The following is a 27437-nucleotide window of genomic DNA, read 5'->3' on the forward strand; positions in this document are numbered from 1 at the left end:
GGGAAACAAATGAGTTGAGCCCTGTGCTCGCACAGCCTACTTACCTGAGAGGGACCCTGGGTTGTGTTGTGTTGTGTTTTTTTTTTTTTTTTTTGGCTGTTTTCAGTTTATTGCATGAAGGAGTTACACTAGTCCAAGTTAAAAGTGGACCCCAAATGGTTACATTATATAAGCTGTGAGGTTTTTAAACTTGTGACAAGGGATAGAAGGGAAATTCTATTCATTGCAAGGAAATCCTCACATAAGCTTCGGTGAGCCAAGCACTTAAAACCCATCAAGCTTCAGCTGATAGTCCTTAGCCAGTTAAATCTCTACGAGGAACTGGCACGTGTTCTTGCGTTGGTCACCCTGTAGCTGAATTACTTCTCCATATTCTGGATGCTCTACAGTACCATTGCAGGCAAACTTCTTCTTAAACGCCTCCACTAGTTTCTTTTTATCATAATTATCAGCGATCCCTTGGACAGTAGTAAGGGTCTTCCTGCCGTTTCTCTGTTGAATTCTTACATAGATATAATCCTCAGCGCCAGCAGGAAACAGTTATCATCACCCATACCTGCATCAGCAAAGGGGTCGAAAGAGTGGAGGTTCTGGATAGCGGACACACGATACGATTCCTTTTCCTTGGTGGAAACGGCCTGCGGAAGGCGGCGAGAGAAGGCGGGCAGAGGGGACGGAAGGTTGGGAAGTGAGGGGGCTCAAGGGAACCCAGGCAGGGCCTGGTAGACTCTGTATGTTAAGAAGACAGAGTTGAGCGTCTGGGGAAACTGAGGCAGCTAGTGTTCTCAGGACAGAGTGCCAGAAGTGAAGGAGCTGCCCCAGAAAGAACTCTGGAGATCTGTAGAGGGTGTCCCTTAGTATTTAGGAGAAAGCTGGTCAGCACACCTGTGAGAGGAAAGCTGACACAAAGCTGGGGAAAAAACCACTGAGAGGATTAGAGAGAAGAGCATATAACACTCACAAAAGGTGAGAGAAACTGCTGTCTTACTAGCTCAACTAGAGAAGCTCACAATTCATGGGACGCTGGGGACAATATTGAGAACGGCCTTGACTCAGTAGTGTGGAATAGTTAACCCAAGACTAATTATGGCTCTGGTCATTCCTAATGTCTTTTTTTTTCTTTTTTCTTTTTAAAGTCTTACTCTGTTGCCCAGGCTGCTGTGCAGTGGCATGATTTCAGCTCGCTGCAGCCTCTGCCTCCTGGGTTCAAGTGGTTCTTGTGCCTCAGCCTCCAGAGTAGCTGGGATTACAGGCATGTGCCACCACGCCTGGCTAATTTTACTATTTTTAGTAGACATGTGGTTTCACCATGTTGGCCAGGCTGGTCTCAAACTCTTGACCTCAAGCGATCTATATCCCTGCCTTGTCCTCCCAAAATACTGGGATTACAGGTGGGAGCCATCAGGCCCCACCCATTACTAATGTCTTAAAAGCAAGACCAAAAGAGGATCCAACCATTTTCAAGTAACTTTATATCTGAGAACAAACCTCAAGAATATTTATTGAGATACAAAAAGATGCAGAACTCATGAAGGTGAAGTTCACACTTTTACTAGGCATGAAAAAAAGCAGAAAAAACTGATGCACAATGAAGAGAAAATCAATCAATTGAATTGGATCAAGAAGTGATACAGAGGCCAGGTGCTATGGCTTATGCCTATAATCCCAGTGCTTTGGGAAGCTGACATAAGCGAATCACCTGAAGTCAGGAGTTTGTTTGAGAGCAGCGTGGCCAACATGGTGAAACTCTGTCTCTACTAAAAAATACAAAAATTAGTACTGGGCTTGGTGGTGGGTATCTGTAATCCCAGCTACTCAGGAAGCTGAGGCAGGAGGATCACTTGAACATGGAAGGCGGAGGTTGCATTGAGCAGAGATTGTGCCATCCATCCATTGCACTCCAGTCTAGTGACAAGAGTGAAACTCTGTCCAAAAAAAAAAAAAAAAAGAAGTGATATAAATGTTGGAAATAAAAGTAAAGGACATTAAAGCCAGTTATTATAACTCTATATCATATGCTCAAAAAGACATTTTTTTGCAAAGATCTAAAGTGAGTTTCTACAGGTAAAAGTGACAATGCCCTCACAACAGCTTTACTTGTAATAGCAAAAAAAAAAAAAAAAAAAAGAAAATCTATATACCACAAACAGGTGAGTGGTAAACAAACTGTGGTATATCTGTACAGTGAAATACTACTCAGCAATAAAAGGGGCAAACTGTCGATACACACAACATGGATGAGTCTCAAAATAATTAAGCTGAGTGAAAGAAACCAGGCAAAAGGAGAACACAAAATGCCAGTTCATCTACAGTGATAGAAAGTAGATGAGTAGTTGCCTGGAGGTAGGAGTGGGTAGGGATTACAAAGGGTTATGAGAAACTTTTCAGAGGATGATGGATTTGCTCATTATCTGGATTGTGATGATGGTTTCATGTATATACATACATCTGTCAAAACTTATAAAATTGTACACTTTGAATATGTGATGTGCAGCTTACGGCATGTCAATCGGTAAAGCTGTTTTTTTTTTTTTTTAAATAATGATTGACAGGAGTATTTAAGGAGTATTTAAGATCGATCTCAAAACTGATCTTTTCTGGAGGTTGCCACACACCAACCTGTAATGTACTTTATACTTGGAAACAGTAATATGCAGTTGTTCTGTCAGTAACTTGCTTTGATGGGTAGCTCTACCCACAGACCCGTAGTAGGAACGTTAGCTAGCATTTGCCTTCAGCTTTGCTTCCAGTGACTCTTCTCTTCCTGACAGGACTTTTGCAGCCCCAACAACCTTATATGACATTTAGAGGGTAAGACATTTAGTATTAACTCATATTCTCACTAACTGGGTCGATGGAAAGAAGTACGGACAAGGAATGGAGTCTTGCTGACGTTATGCTGCCACTAAGTAGAAACACATAGCAGTAAAGCGTTCACTGCCTGGTGATGGTCTGTTCTCAGCTTTCTAATACTGTTTTCTCCTCTGTAATTGTGCAGTGTCTTCTGCCTGGAAATCTTCCAACTCTCCCATAAGACATTTGATTTTACAACATTCATGTGAAGAAAAGTTACAATAATCATGACTTGCTAACCTCAGTAAGGTCAACAACAGGTTTAAAAAAATCTTTTTTTCTCTCTCCTCATCTCCGCCATTGTTAAATAATTCAGGAAATACCTAGTGAGGGCTTAGTGCCGGGCACACTTAGCTGTCATGTACGTCTACAGCCTTGTTATTCCAAGGGTAGTGGAGCACAGTCTCCGCATCATCTGGGAGCTTATTAGAAATGCAGAGTCTTAGTCCTCCTCCAGACATACAGGATCAGTTTCTGCATTTTAACAAGATCCCGTGGTGAAATTTGTATGTGCATTTAAGAAGCTGTGTTCTGGAGAATTCTCCTTAGCGCTACCAGTTAAATACTGCCATGACTTTGAGAAACAAACTTCACTTCTCTAAGTCATTAATAAATGGACGGTGTGGGAATAATAGTAGAACCCACCTCATATTTGTTGGGAGGATTTAGTGAGACAAACCTTCTAAAGCTCTTAACATACTAGCTGCTAAGTGCTTTTTACTTTTTTATTTTCATTTTTATTTATTTTTTTTGAGACAGAGTTTCACTCTTGTTGCTCAGGCTGGAGTGAAATGGCACTATCTTGGCTCACTGCAACCTCTGCCTCCCGGGTTCAAGCGATTCTCCTGCCTCAGCCTCCCAAGTAGGTGGGATTACAGGCATGTGCCACCATGAACGGCTAATTTTTTTGTATTTTTAGTAGAGACGGGGTTTCTCCATGTTGGTCAGGCTGGTCTCAAACTCCTGACCTCAGGTGATCCACCTGCCTTGGTCTCCCAAAGTGCTGGAATTACAGGTGTGAGCCACAGTGCCCGGCCTCAGAAATGTATTTTCTTACAGTTCTAGAGGTTGTGGTGCCTGCATGGCTAGGTTTTGGTGAGGATGCTCCTCCTGGCATGCAGAAAGCTGCCTTCTGATTGTGTCTTCACATGACCTTTCCTCCACAGTTGCATGTGGAGGGGGAGAGAGATTGTTCTCATTGTTCTCTCTCTCTCTTTTTTTTTTTTTTGAGATGGAGTCTCTCTGTCATTCAGGCTGGAGTGCAGTGGTGCAATATTGTTTCATGCAACCTCCGCCTCCCTGGTTCGAGTGATTCTCCTGCTTTAGCCTCCAGAGTAGCTGGGACTACAGGTGTGTGCCACCATGCCTGGCTAATTTTTGTATTTTAAGGAGAGACAGGGTTTCATCATGTTTGTCAGGCTGGTCTCAAACTCCTGACCTCAAGTGATTGGCATTGTATTTAGTTGTCATGTAATCAATGAAATAAACATTTTCATCAATCCCCAAAAGTTTCCTTGTCCTTCTTAGTAATCCAATCTCCCTTCCTCTCTCTCCATCCTCAGGAAAGCACTAATTGATTTCTGACACTGTAGATTAATTTCCATTTTCTCTAGAATTTTATAGCAGCGGAATTCTACAGTGTGCATTTTTTGGAGTGAGGGTTCTGGCTTCTTTCATTTGATGTAATTATTTTGAGATTAATCCATGTTGTTGAATCTATCAATAGTTTCTTACTTTTTGGCAGGAGGGTGGCTTACACCTGTAATCCCAGAACTTTGGGAGGATGAGGTGGGCGAATCACAAAGTCAGAGTTTGAGACCAGCCTAACCAACATAGTGAAACCTTGTCTCTACTAAAAATACAAAAATTAGCCAGCGTGGTGGCACGCGCCTGTAATCCCAGCTACTCAGGAGGCTGAGGCAGGAGAATCGCTTGAACCTGGGAGGAGGAGGTTGCAGTGAGCCGAGCTCATGCCGTTGTACTCCAGCGTGGGTTACAGAGTGAGACGCTGTCTCAAAAAAAAAAGCTTATTTTTATTGCTGAGTAGTATTCCATTGCATTGATTTACCACAGTGTGTTCACCCATTCACTAATTTATTGGGCATTTATGTTTTTTTTTTGGTTCATGACTCTTACTAATGAAATTGCTATGAGCAAGTAGAAGTCTCTGTACAAGTCTATGTCTCTGTCTTTGTATGGATATATTCTTTAATTCTCTTGGTAAAATATCTAGAGTTGGAATGGCTGGATTATACAGTAGATCTATGTTGAACATTTATGAAACTGCTAAATTATCAAAGTATTTGTACCACTTTAGAGTCTCTCCAGCAATATATGAACATGTTCATTTTTTTTGAGATGGAGTCTCGCTCTTGTCACCCATGCTGGAGTGCAATGGTGTCATCCTGGCTCACTGCAACCTCTGCCTCCCAGGTTCAAGCAATTCCCCTGTCTCAGCCTCCTGAGTAGCTGGGATTACAGGCGCCTGCCACCACGCCTGGCTAATTTTTTATATTTTTTAGTGGAGACAGGGTTTCACCATGTTGGCCAGGCTGGTCCTGAACTTCTGACCTTAGGTGATCCACCCTCCTTGGCCTCTCAAAGTGCTGGGATTACACACGTGAGCCCCTGTGCCTGGCTATGTTCATTGTTTGATGTCTGCACCAATATTTGGTATGGTCATTGTCTTTAATTTTATCCATTATACAGTGTGTATAGTGGTACTACTTTATGGTTTTGATTTGCATTTTCCCAATAACTAATGATGTTAAACATTTTTTAGTGTACTTGTTTACCATTCATGTGTCTTCTTCAGTAAAGAATCTTTTCGCCGGGCGCGGTGGCTCAAACCTGTAATCCCAGCACTTTGGGAGGCCGAGGTGGGTGGATCACGAGGTCAAGAGATCGAGACCATCCTGGTCAACATGGTGAAACCCCGTCTCTACTAAAAATACAAAAAATCTCACGCCTATAATCCCAGCACTTTGGGAGGCCGAGGCGGGTGGATCACGAGGTCAAGAGATCGAGACTATCCTGGTCAACAAGGTGAAACCCCGTCTCTACTAAAAATACAAAAAATTAGCTGGGCCTGGTGGCGTGCACCTGTAGTCCCAGGGAGGCTGAGGCAGGAGAATTGCTTGAACCCAGGAGGTGGAGATTGCGGTGAGCCGAGATCGCGCCATTGCACTCCAGCCTGAGTAACAAGAGCAAAACTCCGTCTCAAAAAAAAAAAAAAAAAAAAAAAAAAAGAATCTTTTCAGATCTTCTACCCATTTTTACTGGGTCATTTGAGTTGTAAGAATTTTTTCTTCTTGTTGAGTTGTAAGAATTTTTTATATATTCTAGAATTAAGTAATTTGTCAGATTGTGTGTTTTGCAAATATTTTCTTCATTCCTGCCTTTTTGTTTTCTTAATAGTGTTATTGGAAGAGCAAAGGTTTTTGATTTTGGTGTTATTGGAAGAGCAAAGGTTTTTGATTTTGGTGAAGTCAGCTTGGAAGTAGATCCTCCAATCCCAGATGACTACATCCCAGACTAACAGTTTATCTGAAACCCTATGAGAAACCCTGAACCAAAACCACCCAACTAAGCCACTCCTAGATTCCTGACCCTCATAAACTATGTGGAATCATAATTGTTTGTTGCTTTTAGCTACTAAGTTTTGGATAAAATGATATGCTGTGATAGATAACTAATATACACTGGTTTAAAGTGAATATGCCTTATAATTTTCTTCATATATATATTTTTAATAATTTCAACTATTATTTTATATTCAGAGGGTACATGTATAGGTTTCATTCTCCTACAGGTGGCTTGTCAATTATCCCAGCACCATTTGTTGAATATGGTGTCTTTTCCTCATTTTATGTTTTTTTTACTTTGTCGAAAATCAGTTAGCTGTAAGTATCTGGCTTTATTTCTGGGTTCTCTATTCTGTTTCATTGGTCTGTGTGCCTAATTTTATACCAGTACCGTGATGTTTTGGTGACTATGTCTTCATAGTGTTGTTTGAAATCAGGTAATGTGATGCCTCCAGATTTGTTCTTTTTGCTTAGTCTTGCTTTGGCTATGCAGGCTTTTTATTTTTTTTGGTTCGGTATGAATTTTAGGATCTTTTTTCTAGTTCTGTGAAGAATGATGGTGGTATTTCGATGGAAATTGTATTGAATATGTAGATTGCTTTTGGCAGTAGGGTCATTTTCCTGATTTAAGCTGGGAGGGTTATGTCTTTCCTGGAATTTATCCATCTCCTCTATGTTTTGTTGTTTATGAGCATAAAAGTGTTCATAATAGTTTTGAATAATCTTTTGTATTTGTGTGCTCTCAGTTTTAATATCTCCTGTTTCATTTCTAATTGAGGTCTATCAATTTTATTTATCTTTTCAAAGAACCAGCTTTTGTTTCATTTATCTTTTGTATTTTTTTTTGTTTGTTTGTTTCAATTTCATTTAGTTCTGCTCTGATCTTGGTTACTTCCTTTCTTTTGCTGGGTTTGGGTTTGGTTTGTTCATGTTTCTCTAGTTTCTTGAGGTGTGATTTTAGATTGTCTGTTTGTGGTTTTTCAGATTTTTTGATGCAGGCATTTAGGGCTATGAACTTTCCTTTTAGCATTGCCTTTGTGGTATCCCAGCTTTGCTAGGTTGTGTGACTATTGTCATTCAGTTTCAAAGAATTTTTAAATTTCCCGCTGGGTGCAATGGCTTACGCCTGTAATCCTAGCACTTTGGGAGGACAAGGCAGGCAGATCACCTGAGGTCAGGAGATCAAGACCAGCCTGGCCAACATGATGAAACCCTGTGTCTGCTAAAACTACAAAACTTAGCCAGGTGTGGTGGCAGATGCCTGTAATCCCAGCTACGCAGGAGACTGAGGCAGGGAGAATTGCTTGAACCTGGGAGGCAGAGGTTGCAGTGAGCCAAGAGCATGCTACTGCATTCCAGCGTGGGCAACAGAGAGAGACTCCATCTCAAAAAAAAAATTTTTTTTAATTTCCATCTCGATTTCATTGTTGACCCAATGATCATTCAAAAGCATATTATTTAATTTCCATGTATTTGCATGGTTTTGAAGGTTCCTTTTGGCATTGATTTCTAGTTTTATTCCAACTGTAGTCTGAGAGAATGCTTGAGATAATTTCAATTTTCTTAAATTTATTGAGGCTTGTTTTGTGGCCTATCATATGGTCTATCTTGGAGAAAGTTCCATGAGCTGATGAATAGAATGTATATTCTGTGGTTGTTAGGTAGAATGTTCTGTAAATATCTGTTAAGTCCATATATTCTAGGGTATAGCTTACATCCATTGCTTCTTTGTTGACTTTCTGTCTTGATGACCTGTCTAGTGCTCTCAGTGAAGTATTGAGTTCCCCCGCTATTATTGTGTAGCCATCTATCTCATTTCTTAGGTCTAGTAGTAATTGTTTTATAAATTTGGGAGCTCCAGTGTTAGGTGCATATATATTTAGGATAGTAACATTTTCCTGTTGGACAAGGCCTTTTATTGTTATGTAATGTCCCTCTTTGTCTTTTTCAACTGCTGTTGCTTTAAAGTTTGTTCTGTTTAATATAAGAATAGCTACTCCTCCTTACTTTTGGTGTCCATTTGCATGAAATATCTTTTCCCACCCTTATCTTCAGTTATGTGAATCCTTATGTGTTAGGTTAGTCTCTTGAAGGCAGCAGATGGTTGGTGAATTCTTACCCATTCTGTATCTTTTAAGTGGAGCATTTAGGCCATTTACATTCAATGTTAGTATTAGGATGTGAGGCACTATTACATTCATCATAGTATTTGTTGCCTGTATACTTTTTTTAAAAATTTTATTTTTGTTTTATAGGTCCTGGAAAGTTTATGCTTTAAAGAGGTTCTGTTTCAATATGTTTCCAGGATTCACTTTAATATTTAGAGTTCCTTTTAGTAGTTGTTGTAATGTTGGCTTGGTAGTGGCAAATTCTGTTAGCATTTGTTTGTCTGAAAAAGACTATCTTTCCTTCATTTGTTCAACTTTGTTTTGCTGGATACAAAATTCTTGTCTGATAATTGTTTGAGGAGGAGGCTGAATATAGGGCCCCAATCCCTTCTAGCTTGCAGGGTTTCTGCTGAGAAATCTGCTGTTAATCTGATAGGTTTTCCTTTATCTGGTGCTATTGTCTCACAGTTTTTAAGATTCTTTCTTAACTTTAGATAACCTGATGACAATGTGCCTAGGTGATGATGTTTTTGAGATGAATTTCCCAGGTGTTCTTTGTGCTTCTTGTATTTGGAGGTCTAGGTTTCTAGCAAGGCTGGGAAAGTTCTCCTTGATTATTGCCCCAAATATGTTTTCCAAACTTTTAGATTTCACTTCTTTTTCAGGACCTCTGATTATTCTTAGATTTGGTTATTTAACATAATTCCAGACTTCTTGGAGGCTTCATTCATATTTTCTTTTTTTCTTTGTCATTGTTGGATTGAATTAATTTAAAAACCTTGTCTTCAGGCTCTGAAGTTTTCTTCTGCTTGTTTAATTCTATTGCTGAGACTTTACCGAGCATTTTGCATTTCTGTAAGTTTGTCCATTGTTTTGTGAAGTTTTGATTTTTTAAATTTATGCTATCTATGTCATTGAAGATTTCTCCTCTTATTTCTTGTATTATTTAAAAAAAAATTCCTTATATTGGGCTTTACATTTCTCTGGTGCCTCCTTGATTAGCTTAATAATTGCCCTCCTGAATTCTTTTTCAGGTAAATCAGGGATTTCTTGTTGGTTTGGATCCATTGTTGGTGAGCAAGTGTGATTTTCTTGGGGTGTTAATGAACCTTATTTTGTCATATTACCAGAGTTGGTTTTCTGGTTTCTTCTCATTTTGGTAGGCTCTGTCAGACGGCTGAAGGCTGTTCAGATTCTTTTGTTCCACGGGGTGTTCCCTTGATATAGTACTCTCCCTCTTTTCCTAGGGATGTGCCTTCTTAGATTCTGTCATCTCTCTTCTGGATATAGCCACCCAGCAGGTCTACCAGGCTCTGGGCTGGTACTGGGGGTTGCCTGTATAGAGTCCTGTGATGCGAACCATCTGTGGGTCTCTCAGCTGTGGATACCAGCACCTGCTCTGGTGGAGGTGACATGGGGGTGAAATGGACTCTGTGAGGGTCCTTAGTTTTGTTTTTAAATTCACTATTTTTGTGCTGGATGGGCCTCCTGCCAGGAGGTGGTGCTTTCAATGGAGCATTAGCTGTGGTAGTATGGGGAGGATCAGGTGGTGGGCAGGGCCCTAGAACTTCCAAGAGTATATGCCCCTTGTCTTCAGCTACTAAGGTGGTTCCCAGGTCAATGGAGTTATGTTCTCAGGAGGCTTATGGCTGGCTCTGCTGTGTCATGCAGGTTGTCAGGGAAGTGGGGGGAAAGCCGGCAGTCACAGGCCTCACCTTGTTCCCTTGCCACCCAAAAGGCCTAGTCTCACTTCCACCATTCTCCTGCCCCCCCAACAACAACACTGAGTCTGTTTCCAGGCAGTGGGGAAGCAAGGCTGAGAACTTGCTCCAGGCTATCAGCCTCCCAGCTGTGAAAGCAAGTAGGGCTTGCGTGCTTCCCCACCTGTGGAGCCTGCACACCAGATTCACATCCTCCCCTGAGTTCTGGCCAGGAGACTTCTCATTAGGTTGGAATTGTTAAAAAGTTCAGCTGGAGGTTTCCTTCTCCCCGTGGCCTTTTCCCAGTACCTCACGCAGCCTGCTTCAAGTATCCCGTGAGGCAAGGCAGAAATGGTTTCTTAGGAGACCCAGAGAGCCCACAGGACTTTTCCTGCTGCTTCTTGTACCCCGGTGTTTCGCTCAGCTCTCTAAACCGACTCAGCTCAAGGTGAGTTCAGACTCTTCTCCCATGTGCTAGACCTTCGGGTTCCCCAGTGAGGGTGTATGTTCGAGGGCAGACAATCTCCCTTTCCTATTTCCACAGTTTGGGCGTTCACAGTATTTGGGGTGTCTCCTGGGTCCTGCAGGAGCAATTCACTTCCTTCAGTGGGTCTGTGGGTTCTCTCGACTTCCCTAATTTATTCCTGCATTAGTTCTGGAGCAAAAGTTCATGGCGTGAGCCTCCACCTGGTGCTCTGTCTGTCCGAGTGGGAGCTGCAATCTAGTCCTGCCTCCTGTCTGCCACGATCCTCTCTAGCCCCTGCTATTTGAATTTGACTGATGTTTTCCTCATGATAAGACAGGTTTGTGAGTTATTGGAAGACCACAGAGGCAAATTGCCCTTTTCATCTCATCATATCAAGGATGCATATTATAAACACGGTTTATGGTTGCTGATGTTCACCAAAATCTCCTTATTTGTGTTTGCAGGCACTAGGATATTTATTTTACACTTTGAGTTATAATCTAGTACTACTTGATTTATTTTTTTGCTTAACTCCTTCCACTTTTGGTTGCTGAGAGCTCTTTCAGTGGCTCCTGTTGTTACAGAACTGAACTGGGGTCCACTCGCCTGGCACAGTAAAAACAGATGTCTACACTGAGGTTTTTGCAGTGCTAGAAAGGAGGACGTTTATTGTATGGTACTACACAAGGAAGAGCAGACAGCTAAATGCTCAAGTCTAGACTTCCCAATGAGTTTTTACAGGCAAGGGCAAATTTCAGAAAAGCAGAAGTTACAGGCAAAATCATAAATCAATGTGGTGGTTACATGTTGGTTTGAGCTTAAAAGGGCAGGATATTTTGCATTGGGGGTTTGCAGGTTGTAGGTAGATTCAAGAGCTTCTGATTAGCCATTGGGTAAGAAAGAGAAGATTTGTTTAAAAATTTGGGGTCAGTGGAGAAATGCTAGCTGGCTAGGGGGACTTTTTTTCTCCAAGCCCCTCAGAAAGGAACAGAATAAAAGATGAATAAAGTTTAGTCTTCACTTCCTCTTTACCGGTGGTGTATGTGCCAGTGGATCCATTTCATTGGGGCCCTAAGTGGGAGTACAAGCTTCTGAAAGACAATTTGGTGACATATGTTGTTATTCTTAGTTTCTATAGGGAAGGCAAACATTTCTGGAACTTTAAGTTCCTTGGCTTGTTTTAGGCTATGATTTGCTTCTTGTTTCACAAGTTACTTATTTACTTCTGGGGCTAACTAGATGCCTGGAATTTCCCTTGAAGGAATTTCAGGATTTTCCTTTACGTTCATGCTTGAGATTTGCAGGCTGCTAAAACGGGAGCCCCTGCTGTGTCTCACTGTGTCTATAGCAATGTGGCTTTTTGTTTTTATTTTCTGCTCTTCCTTACTTTTTGACACAAGATGCTGAAGGCTGATCTTGTATATTTCCTCCCTGAGACTTAAGCCAGCCATTTCTTCAAAGATCCCTTATTCCTTTTGGTGAAGAATGGTTGGTGCATGCCCGTAATCCCAGCTACTCGGGAGGCTGAGGCGGGAGAATCGCTTGAACCCAGGAGGTGGAGGTTGCAGTGAGCCAAGATTGTGCCATTGCACTCCAGCCTGAGCAGTGGGAGCAAGACTCCATCTCAAAAAAAAAAAAAAAAAAAAGAAACTAAGTTCTGGACCCTAATGTGTTTGTTGCTGTGGGTTACTAGGCCTTTTCAGCTGCAGAGCAAAAAGTATATGTGCATATACTAGCCCATGCATATACAGGTATCTATACATGTCTGTATCTATATTAAGCTAAACATGAATTTATATTGATATATAGAACTCAAATCCATTATTACTACATAGGTCATTCTTGATTTTTTTCTAGTTTTATTGAAATATAACTACAAATAAAAATATATATTTTTAGATTTGCAACATGATGATTTGTTATGTGTATACATTGTGTAATCATTACTGCAACCAAATTAACACTTTTATCATCATCCATAGTTACTATTTTCTGTGTAAGTGCTGTGTGTGTATGTTTGTATGGAGAAGACACTGAAAACCTGTACTTTTATCAAATTTTAAGTAAACAACACAGTACTATTAACCGTAGTAACTTTCCTGTACATTAGATCCTCAGAACTTATTCACTTTATAACTGAAAATTTGTACCCTTTGACCAACATCTCTTTAGCTCCTCCACCCCCAAGCCCTTGGCAACCACCATTCTAGTCTCTGCTTCTATAAAAGTTTGACTTTTAGGGAAATGAAATCAGTGTCTCTGGGGGGGCCATGGCAGCAACAGCCCTCAGCAAGCTAGAGCTGCATCTCCATCCTGGTGTGCACAGGTGTGTATAATCCCAGGGGCCTGGAGTCCACGGGACCTGGCGTGTACAATTCCAGGGACCTACAGTCCACAGGACCTGGTGTGTACAATCCCAGGGACCTGCAGTCCATGGAGCCTATCCTTGGAGAAGGGGAGCCTCCATTCCACAGGCGCTGAGACTTCTGCTTCAGTCCAGGGCTCATAGAGGCCTCCCACATGGTGAATGATGTGAATGAGGCTGTGCAGCTGGTCTTCCACAAGGAGGACTGGGCTTTGGAGTGAGGGCAGTGCAGTGGAGATGAAAGGGTAAGCCTGGACCTGTGGGCAAGTCCTATTGGCTGGGCTCTGGTCTGATCACTGAGCTCATCAGGCCAGAGCCTGATTCTCTTGCCACCCTTCCTGCTGCCCCACAAGTGTGGCATTACTGGTCATTTGGAAGAAGACAATGGCTTTTTCCCTGTTGGGTAGCATTTTGTATAAAACTGTTGGAATTTTCTGGGCCCAGTTCCCATATGCCTCTCCTGGCAGTCTAACCCCAGGCCAGTCTCTTCACCTATGCGCCTCTGTCCTCCTTATTTCGTAGGGACTTCTGAAAAGGGGGAGGCAGTGTGGAATACTGTAGACGTCTCTGCAGAGTCTTTGCTGGCACTGAAGGGGTGTTCCCTGTCAGCAGAGTGTCTAACACCAGATGCTACTTTTTACTGTATTGTAGTTTATTATTCAGAGATTTGGGGCTTATTTTTTTAAATTAAAATAATAATAAAGAAAAATCAGTGTCTCAAAGAGATTCTGGGTGGGTGCGGCGGCTCCCGTCTGTAGTCCCAGCACTCAGGGAGTCCAACATGGGTGGATTGCTTGAGTCCAAGAGTTTGAGACCAGCCTAGGCAACATAGTGAAATCCTGTCCCTACTAAAAATACAAAATGTTAGCCTGGCGTGGTGGCACGTGCCTATAATCCCAGTTACTCCAGAGGCTGAGGTAGGAGAATCACTTGAGCCTGGGAGGTTGAGGCTGCCAGTGAGCTGAGATCACGCCACTGCATTCTAGCCTGGATGACACAGTGAGACTCTATGTCGATAGAGAGAGAGAGAGAGAGAGAGAGAGAGAGAGAGAGAGATATCTGTACTCCCATTTTCATTGCAGTGTTGTTCATGATAGCCAAGATATGGAAACAACCTAAGTGTCTATGAACAGATGAGTATTTATAGAAAATGTGCTGTATAGATACAATGGAGTATCATTCAGCTCTGAAACAAGGAAATCCTGCCACTTGTAACAACATGGATGAAGCTTGAGGAACTTATGTTAAATGAAAAAAGCCAGACACAGAAAAACAGATACTGTATGATTTCACTTATAAGTAGACTTTAGAAAATTATTTTTAAAAATTAATTTTATTTATTTCTTTGATCAGTTAATGTAGTTACATGGCCAAAAAAGTAAAAGGGGCATGTAGTGAAAATTTTCCCTCCCTTTCCTTTCCTGAAACTACACTGGTTGCCTTCTGAGGCTGACTAACATTATCAGTTTCTACTGGAGAATTGAGGTAAGAAGACCGTCTTTCTTTGTTTTTTTTTAGAGATAAAGTCTTACTCTGTTGTCCAGGCTGGAGTGCAGTGTTGTGATTCTAACTTACTGCAGCTTCATACTCCTGGGGTCAAGCAGTTCTCCTGCCCGAGCCTCCCAGGAAGCTCACTACAGGTGCATGCACCATGCCTGGCTAATTAACAAAATTTTTCTGTAGAGATGGTGTCTTGTTGCTCAGGCTGGTCTCGAATTCTTGGTCTCAAGTGATTCTCTCACCTCAGCCTTCCAAAGTGCTAGGTTCACAGGCTTGAGCCACTGCACCCTCTACTTTAATTATATCTGACAGCAATGATGTGAATCAATTGAAGAAGACATTACTAATGTCATTTTAAAAGTAAGCAGAATGGGAAATAAAAATTTGTTTTTCTTCTAAATAAGAAAACTGTGTAAATTTATAATGTGGACAATCCGAGAAGCACTACGGAAATACTCAAATTTTAGAGTCAGGATTTGACTGTAGTATAAATCCCATCTCTGCTGGTTCCTATTTAAATATGACATATCTTTTAAACAATCTGAGTTTCAATTTTTTCATCTGAACATTGCATTAATAATACCTATTTAATAGAGTTGTTAATTATATTTTTAATGTGCTGAAGCCAGTGCCTGCTAGAAACAAATTGCTCAATAAATGGTAGCGATTATAATTTTAAGTTGTTTTTGTGCATGAGCATAAAAATAATTGTTTTATTGTATGTCAGTCATGTTTATGTAAGTTAGCCTCAAATATTGGATGGAGAGACCACTAGCTATTTTCTTCCCTAGCCATCTAGCCAGGTGCATTGCCGGAAAGTGGCATCTTCCTTATTTTAACAAATCTTTGGAGGAAAATTCTGGCTTCTTCCACTCCATAGAGAGGCAAAGTCAGATTTTTGGAAAATAAACGCTAAAATTGTCTTTTCCTCTAATAACTATATATTGGAGCTCTCTTCAAGTATATAAAACATTTTTGGGACTGCCTTTATAAAAAAGATAATTTATAACCTGAGAGAAAAACCTTAAATATGGATAAGATTCTAAATAAGTCTAAGGGGAGTTTGGCGGTAAGAGAGGACATTTCTATCTACCTAAGCTGCTCTTGACAATGGATATTTAAGCAGGCTAATCAAATGTGACTTCTATCATGAAAATTAGTAGGGCATGAAAAACTTTTATGAGATCATTCATTACACTGCCTGTTTGAAAATATGATCTCATGTGCCTTCTTAAGAGTGCTCACTTTGGGCTCCCTCTGCAAAGTGAGGGTTTCAGATTTTCAGGATGTTGCTAAGCAGACCAGGATTTGCTAATTCCTATGAAAGTCATTTAATTTTTTTTGTTTTGTTTTGTTTTTTTTGAGACAGGGTCTCACTCTGTTGCCCAGGCTGGAGTGCAGTTGTGCCATCATGGCTCACTGCAGCCTCTACCTCCTGGGCTCAGGTGGTCCTCCCATCTCAGTTTCTTGAGTAGCTGGGACTACAGCTGTGCACCACCACACTGGTTAAATTTTGTATTTTTTATAGAGATGGTGTTTCACCATGTTGCCCAGGCTGGGCTCAGACTCCTCGGCTCAAGTAGGCTGCCCACCTTGTCTTCCCAAAGTGTCGGGTGTGAGCCATCATGCCAAGCAATCTTTGTGTTTTTGAAGGAGCAATAGACTTCTTGCATTTTGGCAGTCCCATTATTAGAACTCTTTCTCTTTTACTGTTTATAACTTGGACAGTTTGTAAATAATTTAGTGCTATTTTCACCAAAGGTCATATTCTTTTCCAAGTTTATTTTCTTCGTTTTATATTACTCCTATCTAGAAGAGGGAAATTTCCAATTCAGTAGGAATAAGTTAAGACAAAGAATGTATGCAAGTATTTCCAAATTTATTCATATCTAATCATCTTTTCCTTTTGTATTCAAAAAATACAGCCATAAAGTCTTAGATGTTATAACACACCTAGGAACACATATATAAACTGATGTATTATATTCCTTTTACTTTAAGCTTTGTTTTATTTATTTATTTTTCTTTTTTTTAATTGCATTTTAGGTTTTGGGGTACATGTGAAGAACATGCAAGATTGTGGCATAGGTACACACATGGCAGTGTGATTTGCTGCCTTCCTCCCCATCACCTATATCTGGCATTTCTCCCCATGCTATCTCTCCCCAACTCCCAACCGCTTTGTTTTATTTTTAATCCCAGGTAGTGGTGAGTTTTCACTTCAACCTCTAATTTGGTCAAAAAGTCATTCATTTTTCTAATTACTTATCATGCAATGGTGTTTGCCCTGTTTATGTCTTACTTTTAAGAAATAATTTAACAAGGGATTTCTAGCTAAATAAACCTCAGTGAGCTTGTTTTTGATTTAGGAAAATGCAGATTTTATTTAATTGGTGAATCAATCTATATCTATTCGACATCTTCCTGAAGTGCAAAGTCTAGGGAATAATATAATACCAGAGACTTATCAGTTTGGGTACACATGCTTCTGTGGGCCTTTAGAAATAAGGTGCATATTTATCTGGTTTTGTGGCTTGGCAGATGTGTTGCTGAGGTCTAGTACACAGTTTTAAAGGTGAATTGTCAACTAGAGGCAAGGCTTTCAACCAGTGCCCATCAGAGGAATGCACAAGTCCACAAATGCCAGGAGTTCACAGATATAAATGAAAAGATAGTCTCGGGCTTTGAAGGATTGAATAAACAGAAGTGGCTGATTATGTCAAATGGTGCTGGGGTTTCTCAATTGTTGCTAGACGTTAAATACAATTATCTCTGCTATTTAAATGCAAATATTTGGGAGAAAGTGAGATGAGAGAAAATATTGCTTTGGTTACTCTCGATACTGGGTTGTATAGAACACTCCATATAACTTTGTGCATGTGTGACCTTGTGTGTTATTTCTCTAACTTGTAAAATTCTGGCCAGTTTTATGTTATAATACATCATGGTATGGACCAGAGCCATAAAATAGGATTTTCTATGATGATGGAAATGTTCTACTCTGCACTGTCTAATATAATAGCCAGTAGATTCATGTAGCTGTTGAGCACTTGAAATGTGGCTAATGCAAATGAGTTATATAATTTTTAATTTAATTTCAATGAAGAGAACCACATGTGGCACATGGCTGTTATATTGGACAGTGCAGTTCTAGTCATTGTACAATAAATGCTCCATTTCTAAGTGCAAGTGAAAAAAAATTGCTAGTTTCACATGCATTGCAGAGGAGTAGCTACTAAATACTTGTATTTCAGATGTAAAACCACAGAATTCTCTTCTCTCTTACACCAAAGTAAACTATATCACTGATCTGTAGCTGCATCACTAATAAGATTAGTATCATGTGTTTTTTCAGCTCTTTCTTTTTCTGTCTTTTCTCCATGACGAGAATTAATAGCCCATGGCTTCTTTGTGTTTCTCCTTGATTTAGCACATGTTTATTGAGCATCTGCTATGTATCAGGCAGTGTCTTCGTGGTGGATATGCAGCAGTGAATAAGACTCATCTCACTGAAATTACCTTAACACATAATTATGTAAAAATCGCTTGAGAAAAATTATGGTAAGGTTTTAGTGTGTTTACCTAGAAATAACTAAAAAATTGTTGATTGAGAATTGTCACTGTCTACAAATTCTATCAGGCATTGACCTTGACTACTTTAAAAGGGCTCTCAGTTTATTTTATTTTTTTTTAGAGACAAGGTCTTACTTTGTCACCCAGGCTGGAGTGCAGTGGTGTGATTATAGATCACTGTAGCCTTGAACATCTGGGCTCAAGTGACCTTCCTGTCTCAGCCTCCTGGTAGCTGGGGCTCCTCAGTTTAAATTAGGTATATAGGAGTGGGGAAAAGATGAATGGTGGAGCAGGGGGAGAGAAACAAGAAATAACCTTTCTTCTTTAGTTATCCATAATTTTACTTGAATGTAAACACCTTGCAGGAGGAATTAGCCTAGTCCCTTCCACAATCCTCCACTAGCCTCTGTCCCCAGCACCTGAGTTAGTGTCTAGTGAGCATTACTAAAACAAAACAAAAACAAAACACCAAAGAAAATCTTTCTGAATTTTTCCTCTTAGATTATTTCTGGATTTTTTAAATGCTTCTGCAGTCATTTTTGTTTTGTTGCCTTCTTCCCTTCAACCGATCGAGTACTTCAGGTGTCCACACTGGAGTGGCTGAAAATTACGATAGAGCTGCCCTTTCACCATCCCATTTTCTTCTTTCTTCTCCTTTTGGTCGTTGCTATGGTCTGAATGTTGGTGTCCTCCAAAAATTCCTATGTTGGAACCTAATACCCAGTGTGATAGTTTTAAGAGTTGGGTCCTTTTGGGAAATGGTGAAGTAGTAAAGTCTCAGCTCTCATGAATGGGATTGGTACCCTTTTAAAAGAGTTAATAGGGAATTGCCTTGCTTTTTCTGCCATGTATGGACACAGCAAGAGGTGTCCATACATGGCAGAAAAGGCAAGGCAAGTCTCTATTAACTCTTTCACCTGACATCAAATCTTTGGCAACTTGATCTTGGACTTCCCAGGCTTCAGAACTAGGAAAAACAAATTGCTATTGTTTACAAATTACCAAGTCTAAGGTATTTTGTTATAGTGGGCTGAACTGGCTGAGACAGTCTTTTTTCTTATTTTCCCCATTAAGTTTGAGGTAGGAGATGAGGAAGGAAACAGATAGATGGTTAGTGTTCTGAGGCTTATAATTCCAGTTCTCTTTTCTTTAATTTCCTTTCTCTTCCCATCAAGCTATGAATTCACAGATGACTTTTCCCTTTATTTGTGTTTCTTACATTTTAAGGTTATTTCCAAACTCTCGATATCTATCTCCTTCTACTCTAAAATTTTGGCTCACTTTTCTTTGACGAGCAGGTCAACATAAAAGAAAACTAAAAGTCAACCTTGATGTCATTGGTTCTAAACTGTATGTCCTGCTTTATTCACATCATGTTCTTGTCACATTCTTTTAAGCAACTTAACATTTTGGAGAAATGTCCCTATAGGAATTTTCTTCCGTACTTTTCAGCTTTGTGGTAATTATCAATGTAGACATTAAACAAGATTTACAGAAAATCTATGTTTATTCCAATAAGAACACCTTTATTTTGTCTGGATAAGCCATTGCTCTCTGGTGGTAAAATATACTCAAAGTAATTACACCATTAAAAGTTAATTTTGGCTCTGCTTTAGAATCAAATCTGCGGTTGGATTCATGTTTTCAATAACTTCACTCCTGAAGCTTTGCATTTTTTATTATGTGTGGAGATCCATTTAGGAGGTTGAGCTTCTTGTTTATAACTAGTTTTGAATTGTTTATGTGAACCATAATCATTAGGACCAATAATCATAAGCAGTTATAAGTGCCAGAACGACAACTGCTTCCTTTCCTACTGCTGTTGTAACAAAATATCATGAACTGAGTTGCTCAATGCAACACAAATTTATTCTCTTACAATTCTGGAAGTCAAAATTCCAAACATCAATCTGGGTAGGCTAAAGTCAGAAGGGCCATGTTCCTTTTTGAGGCTCTGGGGGAGATTTGTTTCCTTGTCTTTTCCATCTTCTGTTGGCTGCCCATATTCCTTGGCTCCTGCCCCATTCTCTGCATCACTCTGACCTCTATTTCTGTTGTCACTTCTTATCTCAGAGTTCGACCTTTTTCCTGTCTTTTAAGAATCCTTGTGATTACATTGGGCTGCCTGGATAATCCAGGATAACCTCTCCCTGCCAAGATGCTTAGCTTAATCACATCTGCACAGTTCCTTTTACCATGTAAGGTAACATTCATAGGTTCTGGGGATGCAGAAGTGGGCATCTTTGAGGACCGTTTTTATGCCTAGCCACACCAACTATAATTTAAACAAGAAAAGAGCACATTTAGTTCAGAGCCGCAAGTGACACCACTAGGGCTCCCTCTGTCTCAGCTTTATATTCCTTTGTGTTGGTCTCCTTTTCAGGCAAGATTTTCCTACAAAGTGAAAAAAAAATTGACCTAAAATTCTATCAGTGCTCCATTCTCAAAAGTTTCAGGGATGACTCTCTTTGACAGAGCTTATATTTTTAAGCTTCTTCTGTAGTCAATCTGCAATCTCTGACTCTTATTTGGCTGCCTGAGTTGAGGAGGGGAGCAAGTTTATCCTTACTTAAGCCTTGTGAATTTAATTATGAAGAGAGGGTGTTTTGCCTAATGAAAATTGAGCTGCTTTTACCAGAAGAGAAAATGGGATATTGTGTAGAAAAACTAATATTCATTTACCACATACTCCTTAGGATGTAGGAATCTGAGTGTTTTCTTTGAAAGGTTTATGATTCACAGAACACTAAAGCCCCAAGAAACTTTATTATCAGGCTCACAAAGTTGATTTAATTCCTCTAGAAAGGCTCAGCATGGATTCCTCTGGGTGAAAGGCACTAATTCATTATCAATCATCATTATCAGGGTGCACACATGATTTAGGTGCTTTGAGATTCCCCTGCTAGGCAGTGATGAAAATAGCTAAACATGGAGATTTCTCTGTGCCTTGTCTATGAAGCATTGCTCAGAAGAGAAGGATTACTTCAAAAAAGATTTTTTTTTATTCACAGTAACAAAAATGTATTATTGTTACTTCTAATTATTACTTCTGAAAAGTTAGAAGTAATAATTTGTTCTGTTATAATCAATTCAATCTTCTATTGAAGTTATAATTAATCCTATTACCTATTCTATTCTACTATGTAAATTTCTACAATGAAGAAAAGTTTTCTTGTCTTCAATTACTTGGGGAATGAGAAAGAAAACAAAGTTTGTTTGTTATATAACCATTCCAGATATTTGATCAGATTGACTTTCACTTGCATATGGGCAAAGTTGATACTAATTCTTTTAGTTTTCCTCTCTAGGTTCAACTTTTCTAATTTTTTTTATTATCTTTGGTTGGGAAGATGTCAAAAATACTTTTAGACAAGTAGATAATTTATTAAAACATTTTTATTTCTAATATATTAACCATATACAAACCCACATATAAGCTACACAGATGATCCCCTCTTATTTTTTTTTTTTTGAGACAGAGTCTTGCTCTGTTGCCTAGGCTAGAGGGCTGTGGTGCAATCTTGGCTCACTGCAACCTCTGCTTCCCAGGTTCAAGCAATTTTTCTGCCTCAGCCTCCTGAGAAGCTGGGATTACACGTGTGCACCACCATGCCTGGCTAATTTTTTATATTTTTAGTAGAGATGGGATTTTACCATGCTTGCCAGACTGGTCTCAAACTCCGGACCTTGTGATCCACCCACCTCAGCCTCCCAAAGTGCTGGGATTACAGGCATGAGCCACCACACCTGGCCTACAAGATGACTCATATATCTGTTCTTCAATTTCAGTACTTACCAACTCATGACTAAATTATTTTAAAACAAATCTCAGACAAAAATTTAATTGTAAAGATAATTATTTATAAAAAAACATACTATTGGCCAAGGAGGTGGAGCAAGATGGCTGCATAGAAGCCTCCACTGATTATCCTCTGACAAAAACACCAAATTTAACAACTGTCTCCACAAAAAAAACACCTTCGTAAGAACCAACAATCAGGCAAATGATCACGATACCTGGTTTTAACATCATATCACTGAAAGGCACTGAAGAGGGTAGGAAAGACAGTCTTGAATTGCCTACATAACCCCTTCTTAGTCTTGAATTGCCTACATAACCCCTTCCTCATCTCTTAGCAGTGGAATGTGGCACAAAGAGGGGTGTCACATGGGGTGTGCTTGGCAGAGGAAGACTGCAGAAATTGTGGGACATTGCACTGGAACTCAGGGCTGCCAATACCAGGGAGAACTCAGCCAAAACCCACAGAGGAAGCATTTAGACTAGCCCTAGCCAGAGGGGAATTGCCCATTGCAGTAGTTAGAACTTGAGCTTCAGCAAGCATTGCCACTGGGCTAAGAGGCTCTGGGGTCTTAAATAAACTTTAAAGGCAGTCTAGGCTGTAATTCCAGGCAAGATTAAAATTCCTAGGCAAACTTCAGTGCTGTGCTAGGCTTGGAGCCAGTGGACTTGGGGGACACCCAGCTTGTGAGTCACAAGCTTGAGTGGATAAGAGAGTACTTGCATCACCCCTCCCCTCAACCCCAGGCAGCACAGCTCACAGCTCCAAAAGTGACCCCTTCCTTTCACTTAAGGAGAGGAGAGGGAAGAGTGAAGAGGGCTTTGTCTTGCAACATAGAAACCAGTTCAGCCACAGTGGGACAAGTCATCAGGCGGAGTTATGAGGTTCCTCATTCCAGGCCCTAGCTCCCAGATAACTTAACCTTCTCTTCTCTTCTCTTCTCAACAAGAACATCTAACAAAAAGAGAGCTATTTTAGGGGAAAAATACAAAGTTGAATTTATTCTTTAATATATGTGAAACATAAAAATTTTACAAATACAGTTAAATATAATTGTAAATAATAGTTATTTTAAAGTTCAAGACTGTATAAGATTTTTGTGTGTTTCTTCATGCAGTAGTACAATTAGTAGCTAAACATCTTGAAATTCTTATGGAAATATTTATTTTCTTTAAATTATTTTTTTATTATTTATTTATTTTTAGTAGTCAAGTGAAGCAGTGGGAGTGGAGAAGGAACAAAGAAATCTGTAACTGGTTGTGATCAATTAGTTGTAAACACCACTGCACTCGGACCAGCCGAAATATTTATTTTCTACTAAATAATAATGCATTAGTTCATTCATTGTATCATATGGGCTCTAACAATTTTAATTAAATGATTGAGTATATACTTCAATTAACAATAGTACAATGAATATCAAGGTAATGAGTAACTTGATCACTAGACAGGGAAAGAATAAACAAAGTCAGTATTCCAACTTCTTTAACATGGGGATGTTTCTTTCTCTGTTGGTATTTTCTAAAGACACTGTCTTAAGGGGCAGCATGCCAACCGTTGGGAAATAATGGCTTAGCCAAGGGCTGGTTAGCTACAAAGAGCAGGGGCCTTGTTTAAGTGGGTCTGGGGTCATTATGCTGACACAGGCAGTGAAAGAGGAGGGAGGTCCTCAGAGGAGACGGTGAGGACTAAAAAGAGAAGCTCAGGCCAGGGTATAGGGGACAGTGTCTAAAGTCAGACCAAGAGGCTGAGTTCTAAACAAGGAATCAATCATAAGGAGATTAGCTGCTTGAACAAAAATGAGGAAATAAATACAGTAGGAACATTAAAAAGGGCTCGGTCTTAGATTATTGCTGTGACTTCCAAAGAATTATTAAAATTTGAAAAAGTGTATTTTTTTTTCCTGTATGTTTGCACATTTAAAAACTTTCTATAACATTAGGTCAGGTGTGGTTGCTCACGCCTGTAATCTCAGCACTCTGGAAGGCTTAGTCGGGAGGATTACCTGAGGTCAGGAGTTCGAGACCAACCTGGCCAACATGATGAAACTCCATCTCCACCTAAAAAAAATATAAAAATTAGCTGGGCGTGGTGGCAGCTACCTGTAATCCCAGCTACTGAGGCAGAAGAGCAGCTTGAACCCAGGAGGCAGAGGTTGCAGTGAGCCGAGATGGCACCACTGCATTCCAGCCTGGGCAACAGTAAGACTCCATCTCAAAAACAAACAAAAAAACTTTCTATGATATTAGATATGTGAAATTAAGCTAGGCATTGAACCTTGTAGTTTTGATATTAAATAAAAAAATTCCCATTAATTTTCTTTTCTTTAGCCAGGCTGGAGTGCAGTGGTGCAATCTTAGCTCCCTTGCAACCTCCACCTCCTGGGTTCTAGCAATCCTCCCAACTCAGTGCTCCAAGTAGTTGGGGCTACAGGCAGGTGCCACCATGCCCAGCTAATTTTTTTGTAGCGATGTGGTTTCACATGTTGCTTAGGCTGGTCTTGAACTCCTGAGCTCAAGCCCAACTCAGCCTTCCAAAGTGCTAGGATTAAAGGCGGTGAGCCACTGCACCCGGCCTTTCATTGCATTTGACTATTGCCATTACCTTTAAAAACTGGCAATAAACTTGAAGTTCCACCTTTTCTTTTCACTAACTGAGGAATCTTGGACAAGTCACTTTAACTTTCTCAGCTGCAGTTTCTTCATATGTGAAATGGAATAATGGGGTGAGAGAGAAGAGTGAGCAAATTTGGATCTAAGGAATAAGACAGTCATTTTAGAGCTGAAAAATACTGCGTAAATAGAAAGCAGAATTGCCTCGTGCATCAATTCTTACATAGTTTGGGTAGCTATTAGGCAAACTAAGGTTTTCTATTTGTAAAACTGAGACAATGCCTATTTACACTGTAGGTGTTAGTATTTGTATAATGTACATCAAAGTCATAATTCAGCATCTAGCATACAGTACCATGCAACAAGCCCATAAGAATATACTAAGGTGAACTTTAGAAAAACATATCATATCTAAGTTATATATATTTGTGGAGGTGTGTGTGTGACTATGTATACACATGCAGCATATGTAATATCAATACCAGTATTTGACAAACTACTGGTTAAATGTGGTTTACCACTGTTTTTATAAATAAAGTTTTATTGGAACATAGCCAGACTTCTGTTTGCATATGGTCTATAGTCATCTTTGCACTACAATAACAGAGTAAAGTAGATGTGATAGAGACTGTATGGCTTTCAAATCCTAAAATGTTTACTGTCTAGCTCTTCGCAGAAGTTTGCTGACCACTGACCTACTATAAGATACACATGTATCTATATGCCTTTATCTATTATATTTATAAATGTATATAGATATATAGATATCTATTAAAAACATACATTATCGACATATTTTTGCAATAGTATATATATGTAGAGTAACATATACATGTATCCACACAGAAAAGATAATAACCATTTATTCATCATTTACCTACTGCCAAGTATTTTACATGTATAAGTTTATTTAATTGTAATAACATATTTATTAGGTAGCTAAAATTATCTCCTTCCGTAGAGAGGAGGAGGAAACTGAGATCCATAGAGATTGAGTGACATATCCAAGATTGCGTAGCCAATAAGTAGCTGAGTAGCATCTGAAGTCATGCGGTGTAACCTAAGGGTCCAGCTGGCTTAAATCAAATGGTGGTCCACCTTCATATTGGCCCTTGCTGCATGAGGTCCCAAGTGAAAAGGGGGCTCTAGAGATTCACAGCTTCTCAGCCATGAGTAGCGTTTATTAATGGAAGAAGGAAAAATATGTTTTGCTTTCCAAGTCATTCAGAAAGGGGTGTGTGTGTGTGCGTGTGTGCATGCTAGGGAGTGTACTACAATTCCTCAGAACCCCTAGAATACATCTTCTGTTTGTTCAAAAGGGAAGGTACATTGCACCAAACTTCCCTGTTGTTGGCATGTGTTTGCACTAATATAATAACGTGTAAGTATCCATGATCAGATGAAAATTCTGCCTGTTTATTAATACAATGCTGAAAGTGGCAGGGAGTTAACAACTTTTTTAGAATTACGTGCAATTTAGAGTAGCTATATACTTATACTTTAACAATTAATATTTAAGTTACCAGCATGTAACATTAACTATGTGTCACCCATTTGGTAATTTATACAAAGAGCGAAAATTTACAAACTGAATATCCCCACTGAGTTTGTCCTGAGGATGAATTTTTGATGAAATAATGTCTTTTATCCCCCGAATCCTCCTGCTACAAAAGTCCTCACTCTCTAGTACCTATTGCCAGAGCTAGACTGTCTGGTAGTTGAAGAGGATAAGTGCACAAGGGAACAAATATAGACCCAATTAAAATCCAACCTTGTCCTCCCTCTGACAAGGCAAAAAGAAAATAGCAATGTGAATGGAAAACTGCATTTACGTAAATTGTAGTAACCATCACACTATATATCCGTGAAGCAGGTGTCAGTTATAATAGAGAAAAGTACACAAATCATATACATATAGCTCAATAAGTTACCACAAATACATTTATAACCATCCATAAAAAATTAATAAGCACCAGAAACCCCTCTAATGTCTCATTCCAATCTAATATTCCTTTCTCCCTCTCTTAAAAGAGTATGCTTTACATTCCAAAATTTGCAGTTATCCATGAAAAACTGTGTGTAACTCTTTCAAAATTCTATCACTAGATTCATAAACATTTCACCTGAGAAGAAAAGTAGCATTCATATTTATAATAAAACATAGGTATAGGTGTTTAAAATGAACTGATATTTTGCTAATAGTGCTAAAAGATACTAGGCTACTTTGCATAAGGCTAGTTAAGTTTGATATATTGCTGATAGTGACCCTATTTTTGTTGCACATATTTGTACGTCTGTCTTTTGTGCAGCCCATTGAAAAACAACTTTAAAAACTCTTTGTGAACAGAATCAACTTTGTAAGTGTCCTGTAGGTGGTTAATTGCTCCTTAATTATCAAGACTAATCAATTAGTATATATTTTATAGCAATAATTGCAACTTTAAAAGGATGGCATCAGGTTTATCACAAATGCAATTAGGAGATTGAGGAGATTGAAGCTTAAAAACATCTCTTTAACGACACTGCCATGTGTGCACCTATTCAACAATCTCACATGTTCTCCACATGTACCCCAAAACCTAAAATGCAATAAAATATATTTTTAAAAACCCATCTCTTTAGTATAAATTTTTGGTATAAAGTCATACCCAGTGTAGGTGCTTAAACAGATTCATACTCTTGCAGTTGGTTAAATTTTTTCCAATAAAATGATATATCTTAAAATGTGGTGCTTTTAAGGTAAAGTGAAAATAAATATAAGCCATTCCTTGGACAAACGTATTTTAGGGTGTTGCATGGGACTTTGCTTGTGTGGAGATTGTATCCTAGCCAAGAACAAAATAGTTTTGAAGTTTATGTTGAAATCTTAAGTGCAA

The 27437-nt window shown here is 39.4% G+C and overlaps 1 pseudogene; it reads right to left on the minus strand.

Moving 5' to 3' along the window:
* Window positions 1-264: 264 nt before the first annotated feature.
* LOC105723044 (eukaryotic translation initiation factor 1-like) lies at window positions 265-9960 on the minus strand (annotated as a pseudogene).
* Window positions 9961-27437: the final 17477 nt, after the last annotated feature.

This window comes from Aotus nancymaae, unplaced genomic scaffold (genome assembly GCF_030222135.1).
Source record: "Aotus nancymaae isolate 86718 unplaced genomic scaffold, 86718_ANA_hifiasm-v0.15.2.pri h1tg000011l, whole genome shotgun sequence".
NCBI classification, from domain to species: Eukaryota; Metazoa; Chordata; class Mammalia; order Primates; family Aotidae; genus Aotus; species Aotus nancymaae.